The sequence below is a fragment of the Arctopsyche grandis genome, chromosome 10, assembly GCF_051622035.1.
Source record: "Arctopsyche grandis isolate Sample6627 chromosome 10, ASM5162203v2, whole genome shotgun sequence".
In the NCBI taxonomy this organism is placed as follows: Eukaryota; Metazoa; Arthropoda; class Insecta; order Trichoptera; family Hydropsychidae; genus Arctopsyche; species Arctopsyche grandis.
The window spans coordinates 3,198,945-3,217,254 of NC_135364.1; the positions used below are offsets into that span (position 1 = coordinate 3,198,945).

General features: G+C 29.8%; 1 protein-coding gene across 1 annotated transcript in view; it reads right to left on the minus strand.

The window, feature by feature from the left end:
• The window catches only part of LOC143918240 (phosrestin-2-like), a 112,308-nt gene that overhangs the window by 65,565 nt on the left and 28,433 nt on the right, over positions 1 to 18,310 (minus strand). The gene's annotated exons all lie outside the window — the stretch shown is intronic.

The following is an 18,310-nucleotide window of genomic DNA, read 5'->3' on the forward strand; positions in this document are numbered from 1 at the left end:
TCTGCTTTTGCTTTTTTCCTTTATTTACAGTTTACTTGTTTTTTATATCATGTTTTTATATCTTTTTCAAATGTAGGCCATTGTGGCGCATTAGGTTCTTCCTGTAATGCCACAATGGTTCAAAACTATTAAATAAATAAATAAATAAAATTAATAAAATGACTTATCGCTACTGCCTTTAATTCATACTTTGGAACGTAGAAATGTATAAATGTATTATTTTATGATGTACCCCTTTTCTAAATCATACAAAATCTATTAAAATTGATTTCTTGTAGTTCATTCTGGGAATACAAGAAATATAGGGTATATAGCTTTGAAAACCACATAATTATTACGAAAAACGCAAAAATTGGGGCACTTGCATACCCCACTTCGGTGAGAGAGGGGACTTTTCATGCTGTCGAACTTTCAAACTCATTGATTATTTTGTTTTTGACGTAAGACCTAATTAATATTTTAAAATATACACATTTGAAGTAGAGTATATGATGGTTAATTAATCGAATTGAAAGTTCATTAGTATGCGGTTGAAATTGTAATTATAAGTTATGAACTATATACTCGTATGTGCGTGATTTTAATGAAAATAACTCAATCGGAAATTTTTGTAGTGTTAAAGAAAATATTGATTTTTAGTTCATATATTAAATATGCAGTGAATATGAAGAAAATTCTCGATTTACATATAATAAGTATAAATTTTGCAATATTGAATGAATAACGAGCTTTTGAAATATACAATATTAATGCTTTTAAAAGGTATATGTTGAATTATGGTATAAAAGTAAGCCTTAATAAATTTCAATATTGCAGTATTAAATTAATAGCAGGAATTCTTTTAAAAAAAGCTATTATACGAGTAAATATAAGCATTCGTAAAATATAGCGGTTGGATTGTGTTAAAAAAGTGAAATTCATTGATTATAAAATAAAAAATTCACCATGTTGAATCGCAAATTGAAGCTAATAATTGTATTAAATTAATCAATTAATCAAAGGTGGCAGTATTATAAAATAATTAGACTTAAAAATTTAACGCTTGAATTAGTACGTTCGGATAAAATAAAATAAAATGTTAAGATTGAAAGTCAATCCTTGTAAACGTAGTAAAATATAAATCTGGGCCTATAAATGCATGATAGTTTGAGAAAATAATGTATTTTTGACTTTTAAAATTCGCTAGATAATTAATTAAAAATATTTTAAAGCAATAAGAATTACAACCAATAGAAAAAAATATTTGAATGTTGATTCTAATAAACATTAATACTAGATATTGAGTTAAAAACTGCAAAAGTTAAAACATTTTTTAAAAACACTTACATACATCGCGTAAACGAGTAGACACTAACAAAAATTATTGTTATATTCGAATTAATGGGTCGATTTTAGAAAAGATTGATTCGTCTCCGCTAAGTTAGTAAAATCTCAATTCATATGTACATATGTAAAATTTTAATTTTATAATATTATTGAAATCATAAAAATAGGTGGATATTTGTATCAGAGTTTGCTTTTTTTGTGATATATCTTGATATATCTTATATGTATATTTTTTTTTGTGACAATCTGTATATAGTTCACAAAACAATATACAGATTGATGTTTTTTTTTAAACATATGTACATAGTAGGCTTAATGTGAGACTATTTTGTATGTTTTTTTCTTAATATATGTATATATATACCAGCAGCGTAGACTAGTGGTTACCATATTATGCTTTCGACCAGAATGGTCATAGTTCGATTCCCACTAGTGGCAGCTGGCTGGATCTTGGTTTGTGACTCCAGATCAATCTTTTTCTATCAAAGTTTGTCAATTCGGTTTTTTTATTTAAGCGGTTCCTGTAAAATTGGTATCCCCTTTCCTATCTCTCTTGCTAATCTCAAGCTATTCAACGTCTTGAGGTTCGCCAATTTGATTATAAAATGCTGCAAGAATTTCTCCATAAATGTCATTGCGGATGTTTGTATGAATTCGCATTGTATAAAATGCTTTTGTATGTATATTGATTGTATTTTATCTGTTGAAGTGCACTCGTTGCTTTGGAGCGATCTGTAAAGGCGAGTGTTCATGTTCTGCGAAATAAAATGAAATTTAAATACTGAAGTGTTGTATTAGAAATTTCTCTAAAGAAAATTCAAATGGGAAATCATTGAATGAAACGGAAAATCTCAGCAACCTTACAAATTGAACAAAGTACTCGTAGTTCATATTGGAAGCTCACTTTTGTTAGAAGTTTTATTTCCAAATTCCATTATATAGTATGTACATATATACATATATAAAAGAATTTGAAATACGATTTTAAAATCTGAAAGTAATTGAAAACGTGTTGAAAAGCGGCAGCGAAAAAAAAAACGTTTTCAATTGTTCTCGAAGAAAAGTCGCCCGTTCGGATTTTCTTAATCGGTTTTTCGGATTTGGACATAATTGCAGAAGATTACCCTTGGAAGGGGTGTGTGTAATTTGGCGTGGTCTCAGATTTCCTTTTAACCTCCTCGGGACCTATTTTTAGCAGGGTATCGATTGAGACCCTCTCAGGTCCCGGTCCTTAGTTGCATCGGAACACAACGACACAAAATATAATATGTACATCATAATTGTGTGTGAGGATATGCGTACGCATATATTCAACCCGTGGTGTTCAACAGAGGATAAATAATAAACCCAGCGTGAATATCGATAAAGGGTTAACCCCTTGCACGACCCACTGGATGGAAATATTCGAAAGGAATACTAACGAGATCGTAAAACAAATTATTGGGAAATTACGATGGTTGTATGTACATATTTGCTCTCTTGTATCATATCGAATATTTTCAATATGCGCAGATAATCTGGATGAAGTGTGCGATAATTGCAAAATCGAGCTTTCAAGAGGGAGAAACAAGATTTTTTGTTTATTAATGAGTGTTTTCCTTTAGGTTTGTATGTATTAAATGGAAATTAGAGAGAAATATGTTGGGATGGGAAATATATGAGTGGAAAATAAGTTGGCGGTTCAACCATGCTGCAAAAACAAATCATAATTAATTATCGTTTTGATTAAAATCATTTTTTAATTATAAGAAATAACTCCTACATATTTAGCCAGCAATGTGATTTAATGGTAGCGTGTATGTTTAGCACCAAGTGATCAGTGGGTTCGATCCGCTATACTGCTGGTTAGATTTGGGGATATTTTTGACTCCAAATCGATCTTTTTTTATCAGAGTTCGCCAATTTTATCTGATCATTGTTGAAACGGTTCCTCAAAATTGGCAAAAAATCATCTTTCCTGTTGTCACAAATCTTCTGTATTTATTGTATGTACAATTTTTAAAAATTATGTTTAAATTCTGTAATTAATTAATTGTTATTTCGTGTTCTTCATATCGAATAATAAAATGTAATAATATGTAATAATAAAATGCTGCATTGTATGTAATTAATTGTTCAGGAAGGCGCATTGGGGTCTTACTGTTAAGCCTTCCTGGTATATATATATATATATATATGTAAAATAAAAATAGAATAAAGGTATATGTATAAAAGACAATTGGAGTATATTTATTTATATAAATATTGTTTTTAAATAAATCAAAGCTAAAGATTGGGTGTTTTTTTTTTTTTTTTGCGCATTTTTTTTCTATTTATGTACTAGTGATCACTGGTTCGGTTCTCACTGGTTGCTGCTGGCCAGAACATGGTTTGTGACTCCAGGTCAATCGTTTTCTATCCGAATTTGCCAATTTATCTGATTTCCACTGTAAGGGTTCCAACAAATTGGCAACCTTTACCCATTTCTCGCATTTTCCGAGTTTTCAGCATCTAGAATTTAGCTGATTCGTATTAAAATGCTACAAATGTGTCCACAAATTTCAAGATTTTCAGTATCTCGAAAATTAATGATTTATATAAAAATGCTCCTACAATGTAAGTTTATCAAAAATTTATACATAGATGTCTCTATAATGCTATGTTCCATTATTCTAAAACAAATTGTTTGCCGATGTTCGTAATAACCCAGGTATTGGATTTTATATTTTTTAAAAACAAATAAATAAATATTAAATAAAATAGAAAACAATATAGATATCTAATGACAACTTACAAATTTTTTTGATACACAGCAAATTTACTAAAAATACATTATGCAGGCAGCATTTAAGATTCAAAAAACTTCAAGATGCTAATAGCTCGAATTTGCGAGTAGCTAAGGTGGAGGAAACCTATTTATTCGATCCGTCACAACAATTCGGCTGGAAAAATCGGAAAATTCTAAAAGGAGACGGTCGATTTATTTTCTTTTTTTTTAAATAACCACAAGAACTCGCCATCAATGTAATTGGCCGGGATTTGAACCCATGACCTCTCTACTGGTATGCAATACCTCTACAAATGCACTACGCTGTGGCTGTTTTTTAAATTTTCGTAGTTAAACAATGAAAAGTTTATTTATAAAAGGTATATACTCTTAGTTAAATGAATTACTTTTCCTCCTAGGAAAATTGGAAAAGATTGATAGTATAAAACAATTAATGAAGACATGTAATTTCATATGACCAAAAACATTATATCCGTTGTATTAAATGCGTTTCGTATTTTCTTACAAGAAAACTTCGTGGAAATCTTGGATTTGTCTACCATTTACGAATCACATATAGAGATAATCTTTAAAATACACAGAGAAGATACATATGCGCACGAAAATTCAATTTTCCCAGCAAATTTCACGGAAGACAACACGTAAAACTTATTGTTCCGTAAGTAAATTCTGACTACATCGTTCGTAATATAAAATAATACTTCCATAAATGAATATTAACATTCACCCTTCAAAATTTACACTTTATTATAAATACAGCAAATTTCAGTCATGTATGCATATAATATATGAACGGGATCAAGTCCAAGTCTAAAACATAATTTATTAAAAAGTGATGCATAATGTATGACTTCAAACAAGCCATTTTCCAAAAGCGCACATTCAGCGGTTTCACACGGTCAAAAGAGGGAAATAAATCACATAAAATGTTGGGGATTATGTTGGTCGATGTAAATTATTGTATAGCACACACAGCACAAAAGCATTCTGGATAATACCTCTTCTGTATTATTATACTGATAAATATATTTGTATTAATGCCTCGAGCGAACAAATAATGCATTCGAGTGAAATCGATTCGTCCGAGCTGAATTAATTAAATGTGTTCATTGTTTTCGAGTTCAATGCCATTAAAGTAAACAATTTACGGGTATTTTTTTAATCGATTATATTATGGAAATGTAAATTTCACGCTGAAAACTCTTTGAGTGGAAAATATCTTTTCTCGCTGGAAAACAAGCGTCAAATATGTAATGTGAATTTTTAAGAGATTATTCCGTATATTGGTATTGAATTTGTAGTTCAAAAATAGCTTACTTTATTTTTAAACTATAAAAGACATTATGTGGATTTGCCAGATATGTTTATATTATTAACAAACAAATAAAGTCATGACTTATGATTTTTAGTGGAAATGATAATGCCAAAGCTGCTGTTATACAAAGATTAATTTATTTATTCGTTTTATTATACACAGTATAGTGCATTTTCTTAGTGAAAATACATTAAAATGTATTGTGTCTACGTGTATATATACAATTTTATTCATTTTTGACGTACTATGTATTGTAGGCTAACTGTAAATCACCAGACTGACTAATCACTGTTGTTAAAATACGTCATTCTGGTCTAGTATTTATTGCTTAATGATAGATAATATTGTACGATATTTTCGTATCTCTAGTATGATTGATTCAATAGACAATAGTAGTTCTACGTCAATCCAATAGTACATAGTTCTACGTCGAAATATATGATATTAAATATACAAAGCAAATATTTTCAATATATAAAAATGAACGTATGCTTTAATGTCTTTTTAGGTTTAATGGAAACAATACAATATCTGTGTACATGTATATATAAAAATATTTATTGGATTTCGTTGTTTAATTAAGCTTTTTTCCGTATTTTTATAGTAAATATTGTTTCTACGATGATAACGTCCTAAAATATTACGCAATAATACGGGGAAAAGGTGTTTTCGTCGCTTTTCATTTTGAAAAATTCTATAGAAACCCGTTAACGACTTTTCTTTATGCTGTGAAATAATTTCCGAAACGGTTTTACCCGGGATAAGAACATCATTTGGAGCACTCAAACTGAAGAAGAAGTGTAGTTTGGTTTTAATCGCTACCATTTAGGCTATCTTGAGGCTTATTTGAACTTTCTAAAATGGTATTCTTCCTTTATCGTATTCGTCAGACATTCGAATGTACTGAAATTATGGCTTTTTGATAATAATAATAATAATAATCAAAATATTATATTTGATTTTAATAATTACATTTGATGTAATTATTAAAGTCAAATATAATATTTTGTTATATACCGGAAAGTGATTTTTAAATTAATTTTTATATCGAAATATTAAAATTTTGGAGGATAATTCTTGATAATTGGTTATTATTTGATGAAATGTTTTGATTTCAATAAAATTAAATATTATATTTATGGAAAAATGAAAGTCAATAATACATATTTGTTGCTTTTTTTATATTAATGATTCCAATTGTTTATTATAGAAAGGTTAATTGAAGATTAAGAATAAGACGTAAGTCATATCATATCAATCTTGATATTTGAATTAAACACAACATGATATACTTATTTAGCACTTACATAACATTGTGAGTGTAATATAAAATTGCATGTTGATAAGTCCCGTTTATCGAGTAAAGCTCGAGTACTCTATTATTAACAGCTTTTAAGCTATAAGTGTATGTAAGTCAATCGTTATTCGTTGTTTATATTTTTGATAAAAAATAGCAAGTTTTAATAATTTAAAGAATAATTTCCCAAATAAAAATTACTCGTCTATTATTAAGAATCTAATTTGTCACCATTAGTTGATGCATTCTAGGTATAATCAACATAATATATTCACATACATAGTACAAATAAACCATCACGATCCGTACATATTAACCTATGCTGCATCTGTATGGAAAAACGACTCCAAAACTAAACAATCTAAACTCCAAATAATACAAAATAAATCCCTAAAAATAATTTATAATACACCCATATATACTAACTTGAAAAAACTGCATGCCATAAATAATATTCCGTTTGTTACAGACATTACTAACAAACTAACCAGTAGATTCTATAACAGAATCACTAATAACCATACACGCACCCTTGTGAAGAGTTTCAGTGATTACAAAAAAATGTCTTTACCCTTCAGGTATAAACACAGATTACTTAAACACAATCTGCTTTAGACCGTCGACTTTGCTGAATTTTTAGTTAATATTGTGTATATGATGCATTATGAGTATTTATAAGAATTGTAAATAGGTTTTTGAGCTCTTTTTCCTATTATGCTGTACGTTAATATTAAAATAATATAACACTATAATTACTAACAAAAAAATTGTAAAATACAAAATGATCAGAAGAATAGTACCTATTAAAATAATTATAAGATGTATTGTGAACATAATTTAATAATAATAAAAAGCATTCAAAATCAAAAACCAAATCACGATCCGTATTCATATGCAATCTTCGTAGTATACTATAATATAAATCCGTGATTAACTTCCCCTATCCCCTCCCTTATCCGATATACGAAACCCCCCCTCGAAAATCTAAAGCACTGGGTTATTAACGAACTCTTGTTTAATTCATTTAATTAATCTCGGCCTCGGCTAAAGCCCGGTGTGCGAATTCACTCCTGTACACGTTCGTGCGAAATTCTTAAAGATTTTGATAAAACGCGGCAGTTTTACGAGGCAAAAGCCATAACTCGACTGTTCATTATTCACGAAAGATTACTTGGGGAGCCCCTGGTCCAGAGTTTACCCCCCGTGATTATCATTTCGAATCTTACTTGCTCGCTTTGTGTGTATTCTGTGTCAGGATTAAATGCCGCTCGCTTTTCCTCTCAAAATTTATTCATAATAAATAATTCTTTAAGTGGTGAGACCACCTTCAGCCTTTTCGAACGAAAATAGCGTAACAATATATCTTCATTATATTTTATTTAAAAGAGAGGGAAAAATCGAAAGTCTGTGTACATATTAGGTATTGTGTTCTACTCGAAGGAGCTTGTTTATTATGCATATTCGATAACAAAAAGGGTACAACGGAATACAATATATAGACCACCGTTGTGTATTTCTTTATATATGTATGAAATATACAAAACTTATTGTATATGGAAAATATTGTAATGTATTATTATGTTACATTTCAGGAGAAAAATTGTAGTTTTATCGGTGCGCAATATCAAAAAGAACAAATTAAACTGATAAGATAGATTTTATTCATATAAAATTCTATGAAAATTTTATCTCTAGTAACATGATTTTTAAGACGTAGAGCAAATATTATCATAATTTGTAAACAGAATGATTATTACTCTTGCAAATGAATTCTTTATTGAATTGGGTTAGATAACTAAAGCTATCACAGATGTTTATTGAGACAACATCTAAAGAAAACCGTTCTTTATGAATGGATAAATCGCTCTAATAAGGGTTTGAGAAGACCGTCAACTTCAGGTTATGAAAGTAATATCTGCGATGTAAAGGCTGTAGTGAAATGTAATTTTTGAATTGAGAAGTTTTCCGCGATATGAAATTTTTTGTATTACATACAGTAGTTTTAATCAAAGAACACTAATGTATTAATGTTTTCCTTAAATAGAACATACATATGTATTATTTGTTGAAAAATAAAGTGATTTGTGTAATTTGACTAGTACAAGGAAAAACCATTATTATTATAATTTTGGATTCATACTATAATATACTAGTGTTCTGCCCATTGATTTCAAATATAAATCGTAATAAAAATCGTACATGCATGCGCTACATATTAATAAATATAAAAAGCTCACGTATAAAATGAAAAATTCTTATAAAAATGCAATGTAAACAAAACGTTCATATCGAATGTGTTGCACGAAATAGAATATGAAAAATTTTTATAATATGTCATGTGAACGATTTGATTGAAAAAAACGCAATAGTTTTTCATCTAAATATTATTATATTATTTAATTTCATCTATTTGAATACGTCGACGTTTTGAAGTAGTTTTTATTCAATGAAAATGTAATATCTATAAATATTCATGCGAAAATAAAATATTATAAATACAATGATGAATAATTTTGTTTATAAACATGTCTCAAATGCGGTCTTGAATTTTATTATAAATATAATACATGATATTTGTTTTCCTTTTATAAGCCTTACCCTTATTATATTATATCATTTCGTAGGAGCTATATAATCCTAAAAAAAGCCGACAAAAGGCGGGGCTATATTTATTATGTATTTATAGAAAAAATATCTTGCTTCAAAAATAAAATAAAAAGATCTCAAGAAAGACAAACAACTAATGAGTTATTTATATCTCAAAACGTTGAATTAGAATTTAGAATGGTATTTGTTACATATTTGTATGTATGTATACATATTTTACGTTTATTATAATATAAAATTCATAAATTACAAATTTACTAAATAATGATCAATTATGTATGATATATATTTAATATTTTTGGTACAAACGTACATACACATTTAGAAAACTAGGTTTAAAACAGAGCTAAACACAATCTGCTTTTAGATCGTCGACTTTAGAGAGTCTTTAATTAATATTATGTATTAAATGTATTATGAGTATTTATAAGAAATGTAAATAGGTTTTTGAGCTTTTTTTCCTATTATGCTGTACATTAACATTAAAATAATATAATACTATGATTACTAACATAATTAGCTTAAAATTGTAAAATAGAAAATGATCAGTAGATCAGTAGCTATTTAAATATATATAAGTAAGTAGCTATTTAAATATATATTATTATTTCAAATTCAGTTGATTCCTTGGTTCCTGAAGACAGCTATCATCCTGCTCTTGATATTCATTTAAAATTAACTATAACTTATTCCTCACTTCGTTTAATAAATAACTGTCTTAATACCTCTGTCCTAAATGGATGGTTATTTACAAATGTTGATTTCAAATATTTAAATGATATTCTTTGTAATTGTCAATGGGAGCGATTTTATGAGTGCAAAGATGTTAATTTGGCCCTCTCTAATTTCTATGACATTATATATTCTATTTTTAATGATTGTTTTCGGTTGAAAGGATTAGTGACGAGTAAAAGGATTTATCCGCCTTGGTTTACTAAAGAAATTATCAATCTCTTAAAAAGTAAATATCAAACACATAAACTCTGGAAGAAATCGAGCAATCCTCTTATCTTAAATAATTTCCGTATTTTACGTACGGAAATTAAGAAATTAATTAATAGTGCATATAATGTTTATGTATCTGATTGTGAAAGTTCCATAGTTAAAAACCCTAAGAAATTCTGGAACTTCATCAATTCTTAACGTGTAAATCGTGTAAAGTCGACCATTATGTACAATGATTCTGGATTGTTAGAGGGTGATCAAAACATTGCTAATGGATTTGCCGACTTTTTTAAATCAGTTTTCAATAATCCTACTGATTCCATGGAACCTACCAATGACTCGGAATTTACTTTCCCCACTTTAGCGATTAATCATCTTGACTCTTCCGATCTGAAATATGGCTTTCTAAAGTTAAAAAATATTTATTCTTCCGGTCCTGACTCCATCCCTAATTACATCCTAAAAGGATGTGAGGTTAGTCTCTTAGAACCTTTAAAATTCATTTTTAATTTAATTCTAAGGAACTCTTCATTCCCCAATTTATGGAAATGCTCTAAAGTAACTCCTATTCATAAGAAGGACGATAAATCTTGTGTAAGGAACTACAGACCAATAACTATCTTGTCAGCGCCAGCCAAAATGTTTGAGGTAATATTACACAGATACATTTTTAATCACTTTCAAAGTACGCTCATTGATCAGCAGCATGGCTTTCGTCCGGCCAGATCAGCTATTACCAATTTATTATGTTTCTCTAATGACATAACCAGCACTTTGGATTGTAATAATCAAATGGATGTAATATATACTGATTTTGAGAAGGCGTTTGATAAAGTTGATCATAAAATTTTGGTTAGTAAATTAAGTTTTATTGGATTTACTTATAATCTTGTTAGTCTTTTTATTTCTTATTTACAGGATCGACGTCAATTCGTTAAGTTTGGGAGTTGCTTTTCTTATGAGTATGTTGCCACTACTGGGATTCCCCAAGGATCAAATCTTGGCCCTTTATTATTCCTAATATTTATCAACGATATTCAATCTTCTATTCACCATTCTAAATTTTTATTATATGCGGATGACTTAAAAATCTATAAGAGAATAATTGATTTACCCGACGCTCTTTATTTGCAAGAGGATTTGAATTCTATTTATGAATGGGCTAATGTTAATAAACTTCCCTTCAATATCCTAAAGTGTCGGGTCATTTCTTACTCTCGTTCTCGTTCTCCTATTAAATATCCGTATAAATTTCATGATTCTCTTCTTCAGAGAGAATTATTTATATCTGATCTGGGAATAGTCTTCGAAAATAGTTTGAGTTTCAACATTCACATTGAGAATATCTGTGATAGGGCAACAAAAATCCTTGGATTCGTAATCCGTAATTCGTCCGAACTAGGGCTCACTGCCATTCGTCTCTTATATTGTACATTAGTTCGCAGTGTGCTCGAGTTTGGCTCCATTATATGGTCTCCCTATCAACTTCGTTACTCTCTAATGTTGGAACGAGTCCAAAGGAAATTCCTTAGATTTTTATATCTGAAGACATTTGGATTTTATCCATATCTGTTCCCTAGTGCCTTTGTCTTGGGATCTTTGGGTTTCAACTCCCTGGCAAAGAGAAGAGATTTATTTCTTGGGAAACATTTCGTAAAATTACTTAGAGGAGAGATTCACAATCCCACTATCCTGGAGAAACTAAAATTCTGGGCCCCGGAAAATCGTAGAGTTTTAAGAAAACATGATATATTTTTGCCAATTAGGGCTAAATCAAACGTGCTCATGAACTCCCCCCTCTCGAGAGCTGTTCGACTCCTTAACTTACTGGCACATTACTTGGACCTATTCGATGCCAGTTATGTTGAGTTGGTGGAACACATCCTAAATAGCACGATATAAATTTTTCAATCTTATTTCTTTGTTTTTATTTTGTGTACATATTTTTTACTTGATTTTTATTATTTTTTTATGATGTTTTTTTTTTTATTTATGATTTTTATTATTTTCTTATGTTTTTTTTTATTTATGATTTTTATTATTTTTTTTATGATGTTTTTTTTGTAATTTTTATGATTTTTATTATTTGTATTAAAATCACATTGACGCTTTGGGGCAACCTGTCAAGTCTCTGTGGTATTGATTTTTTAAAATAAAATAAAATAAAATAAAATAAGATGTATTGTGAACATAATTTAGTAATAATAAAAAGCATTTAAAATTCAAAAGAATAAACATATCTGTTGTAAATTTGATTTAGGTGTATGTATGTAAGTCATAAGAAGTGAGGATTTTATTTCAAAACCGTCACGATTTGTAACATTGTGTAGGAATTATAAAGCCGAAATTATTTGACGAACTTTCCTCGTCCTTTCGCTTTTCTCACTTTTTCGCACTGAGCTTTTATCCGCGAACACTCGTCATAAAAGTGACCTGTAAGTCTAAAAAGAAAAGCTAATGTTCCGATAAAAGCTTTCCCTTGTCGAGTGGAAAAACACGTCCTCGCACTGTGCAGAGTCCAATAGTCGGCTTTTCACCGACGACTCATTTCCATGCCGATTTTCCCCACCCGGAGAGTCGACTACGTTTTAATAGGATCGAATTCATAAAGTCGATTCCGAGATCAAAGTTTCAGCGTGTAAACGGACAAGTTTGTTTTTCACGCTCTGCTACACTCAAACATCAACCGAGTTTGCAATAATTATTGCGAGAATACGTTGCGATCGAATTTGTAGCCTTTTGTGGGTGAATTTTGGAATTCAATTTGCAAATTAAACGATCATTGCAATTGTGCAAACGAGATGAGGCACATTATGATGTTCACGAGTGCTGTAATAAAATTTAATTGACGCACATTTGTGAACTTTTGATTCAGAATGTGGGTCATGATTCGATAAATATACACATGTTGTGCGCTAATAAGATGATGAAAATATTTTGACATACATATAGCTACACACATATATACAAATGTATGTCTATTGTCTTGAGAAAACGTCGGTTTTATATATCTGAGATTATCTCTCACATAATAGTGTTTCTTTTGTAGGATCTATCTATCATTATAACAACTTTTGTAGGCAGAGATTTATTGACAGGTTTGTGGACTCCTGAAATTACATTAAATTCTAGATAATACTATGTTTATGTATATTATTAAATAGATCAAGATTAATGCTTTTTAAAATTGTGGTGAGTTGGCCTACTTACGAAACGTAAAGGAGCTTTATAAAAATGTGTGAAATTTGGTTGATGGACTATTTGTTTATGAATATGTCAACGGAAATTTGGCTGAATGAAATTTTAATTGTATAAATTTATCAAAAATATTAAATTTTTACGATACGTTGAAGTGATTTCTATGTATGTGTCTATTTTTTTGAATAATTTCGATGCGATTGTGGCATTTCAAGAGTCCCTTATGCGCCACAATGGTCGAAAAATACAGAGAGATTAAAAAAATAAAACTATATACATATAAACACAGAAAAAAAGTACTTTTATACATAATCATAAAAAAACAATAGCAGATAAAGTAAAAGTATCACATAAAAATGCAAAGTAGGGAATGTCTTACACCTACATACATATGTATTGTATATAGCCAGGCCCAATATATGTATCATATAAGAACTAGCCACAAATAGAAATATAGAAATATCCCTGCAAGGCCCATATGGAAGAGAGAAGATCAAAAGTCCATTCGTACATAAAAATATTTTTAATTATGAAAATAATGATGAGCGTAGGCTACTAGTCAAATAAATTAAAATAATTTTCGATAACCTACGCTGAATGAGGTGGAAAAATCGTTTTATATTATTCAAAAAATTGCGTTGTTTTTAAAATCGATGAAAATACAAAATTATTTGAAAATAATAGTTGTATTTAGTAAATAGTAGACAATAAAAACGATGTTTAAAACACTTAATGTGATGGCGCCATCTAATAAAAGTACAATATGTGTGCGTCATCATTGAACTTTGCTTATTTTACTATTTATTTATGTATCCCATTTTTATTAACACGAAATCTATTGTAAATATTGTACATGCTACATATGTATCCTTCAAAACCAATTACAAACATCGATCATCAATATTAAAATCATCATATAAACATCTATGGACAATTTTTTGCAGCATTTAAAATATTAGCAAATTATTAAGATCCTGTAAACTCAAATATTGCGAAAAATAAGACATGATTGCCAATTCGTTGGAACCGTTCTTAATAAAATCAGATAAATTGACAAACTCTGAATGAAAACGATCGGCCTCAGAGTCACATATCCAAGGTTTGACCAGCAACAAAGTCAGGGATAGGATCCGTGACCATACAATCGAAAGTATTACACGCTAACCACTGATCTACATATGTTGCTGGTTTATACTATTTTTGATAAAGCAATTACATTATTATTAAAATAAATACAATAATAATCTACAACGATATTTTATTTTTATATTATTTATCCCTTTTTTCATTATCATCACCATCATTCACAGCCATTTGCCATATGAAAATTAGAAATAAATCGACCAAATGTCCGTTCAGCCAAACTGTGGCCTAGCCTGTCGGCCAAACAGACATTTGGCCAAACAGCCAAATGTCTGTTTGGCCAAAAGTCCGTCGGCCAAGTATCCGCCAACCAAGTGGCCGTTCGGCCAAATGTCCGCGCACGTGAAATTTTCATGAACTTGATGACCGAAATTTTAAACAAATGTACAACACTTAAATATAAACGAATTTTGATGCAGAAGCAAAATATTAACCTTTGAAGGACGGAGCGTTGAGATAGAACGAGTGTCTCGAACCGGGGTCAAGTAAGACCCCAGTATTTTGTAATCAAAATACAGCTTTTCTCAATACAAATTGGTTCAATACATATCTTTCAATACATATTTTATACATCAACATAAAAAAGTTTTAGTCCTATAGCATGTTTTTGACTATTTTTGTATTAAAAAATAACGAAAAACATCGACATGCAAACGCACATAGGTAAGGCCAACAGGCGACTGCATGACTCAATAGCCACGCGACGAAAACAATAGCTTACGAAAATATAGCTGTCTCTTTCTCCCGCATTGATTCATCGATCAACAAGAATATGCAAGTGAACAGTCAAAAACATGACTTATCGCTACCGCCTTTAAATCATATATTGGAACGTAGAAATGTATAAATGTATTTTTTTACGATGTACCCCTTTTCTAAATCATACGAAATCTATTGAAATAAATTTCTTGTAGTTCATTTTAGGAATACAAGACATATAGGGTGTATAGATTTGCAAACCACATAGTTATTACGAAAAACGTAAACATTGGGGCACTTGCATACCCCACTTTGGTGAGGAAGGGTTAAAGCACTTTTCACGTTGTCGAACTTTCAAACTCATTGATTATTTTGTTTTTGACGTAATACCTAATTAATATTTTAAAATATACACATATGAAGTCGAGTATATGATGGTAAATTAATCGAATTGATTGGAATGCGGTTGAGATTTTAATTATAAGTCATGAACTACATACAAATATACGTGATTTTAATGAAAATAACTCAATCGGAAGTTTTGTAGTGTTAAAGAAAATATTGATTTTTAGTTCATATATGTATTAAATATGCAGTGAATATGAAGAAAATTCTCGATTTACATAGTTACAAGTTATAAAATATGTAGTATGTAATTTTAATATTTTTAAATATATCTAAAAGCAACGATTTGATGCCTAAATGATGAATGGGATCTTTTGACGAGAATAATAATTTCGACAGGTAAAACTTTCAGTACAAATTGCCGTCAAACTTTTTGATGCATCGTCCATATTTTTTAATATATTTATGTAGGTAAGTCATTTCACGAAAGCCATTACATATAGAATATATTATGGAGAGATCGCACTGAATTTCGTCGAGTCGCATCCATATAATTGAATTTCGTCGAGTCCCTAAGGTCAACTATCTTTTATAACCCCCACGTCCTGGCCTAATCTAAGAAAGGGCAAACACTGGAATAAATCGTTAAATAAATCCGTTCGATCTGGGAATACCAGCATACGAGGGCACATAAAAACACAATAAAAAGTAGGCAGTAAGTACTAAACGTTAAAATTTCACCTGGGAATCGTCAATGTGAAAGTACGGTTGTATCGAATCGGAATATAGACGTGTCCGGAAAACTTTCCACGTTTCGTATTCACGTTGAAATGTGGATTTTGGCTTAAATTTGTCAAATTCTCAAATATTAATTCGAAAGGACATATAAATTTAATGAAACGGAAATTTTAGAGATCGGTGCACGTTATCGGAATTGTGTCACACGCGATTGTATTGACACTAGGGTGTACTTTATTCCGGTTGTAAAACTTAATGACGTTTTTCCGTTAGGGAAATTCAATTTTCCTTCATACAAGTTATTGAATAATGTTGGTTTTCCTCTCGTGAACTCTCGGTATTTCGGGTAGGATTCCCGCGAATCATGAAATCAATTAGTCCGTTGCTATTATCGACTGTGTGCTCTGTACGTCTGTTTTAATTATTCGATGAATTATTTAATCCTTCCGATTATCTCCACAAATATACTCGAGACGAGATTAAATCCAACTGTGTGAGGAATTTGCGTGTAAATGTTGAAATTCAACGACCGTAATGAACTTCTGGTTTCGGTCGAAAGTTGACTATTAGTTATATCGTTGAAATGTCGGTACAATTTCTGGTTAATTAACTGTGTAAGTTGATGAAATTTAATTGGAATGTGATAAACGATTGTATGTATGTAAGTAGTTTAATTAATGTTAATGTTAATATAAATTTAACCGATATAATTAATCATAAGTGGCTGGAAGTTGAATATTGTTCGGTAAAGAGAGGCATACATTTTTTATACACAACTCTATGTTCAAAGCAACAATTTGATATTATTTTATTATTTAGTTAATATTTCAATAAAGTTTTCGATCTCAATTTTAAATGAAATAAAACCCGGTTTTGCCATGTCTGAAATTATAATCCAATCTTAATCTAAAATCATTGACAATGCAATAGTGTTGGATTCACACCAATAATTGAGCACACTTCGAAACTATCGAATCGAAACTAATGGCATACTCAAGCTGTACACTAAATCCGAATGGAAATGATCGTATTTATCACCTACACAATACTATGTTTAGATACAATTCAAATATATTTAGATACAATTCAAATATATTTAGATATGTACATATATTGAAGCTGAAACTGTAATTTTAGATGGGAAGTGTAAGATTTAGGAGCTATACAAGGCAGTTATTTTTTACATGCCATGTTTGTCGATCAAATTGCAAGATATGGACTTCATAATTTCGCCCATATAATCTTGGAAATTAGGGGCTTTGTAGTCGAATAAAGCTAGGTGAAAAAAATTATAATAATAATTAGAAAATATAATTTATGAATATTTTATGCAGAACGCTCTCTCTTTCTCTCTCTCCCTTTTTATATGTGACAAAATTGTGTTGGAGGTAAAAAATATATTAAATTTGCATAGAATATCACACACAGGACTTCAAATGTATTTTATTGCCTTTTAGACGCCAACCTCGTAAAATATCTAGAAATACCTCTTTTCAGTACAATTCGAGAATGAAGTGGCATTCCGAGCGAATAAGCCGTTTTATTATTCAAGTTTCTTATTATTATTGGGTGGCAGGTATCGATTTAAAGTTTACACCAAGGTCGTGGTTATATATTGAAATAACCCCGGAAGAATAAATAAAATGTAAGCGGAATAAAGTGTGCCAAAGTTTAATATATGAAAATAAATTATTGCCACAGTAGAGGGTTGAAAAACATTAAACAGAGGAGTTTTAATGTTGTGCCATTAGAATGGGAGGTTTAAAAGCACCAGAGAGGAATATTATTCAATATTAATGTATTCGTTGTTGTGACAATGAATTTTTTGATATATACATATATATACACACAAGCGCTAAATATATAATATATTTGTATTATACAAATATCATTATCGAAAATATTACATATTTTCAATTACATGTGGAAA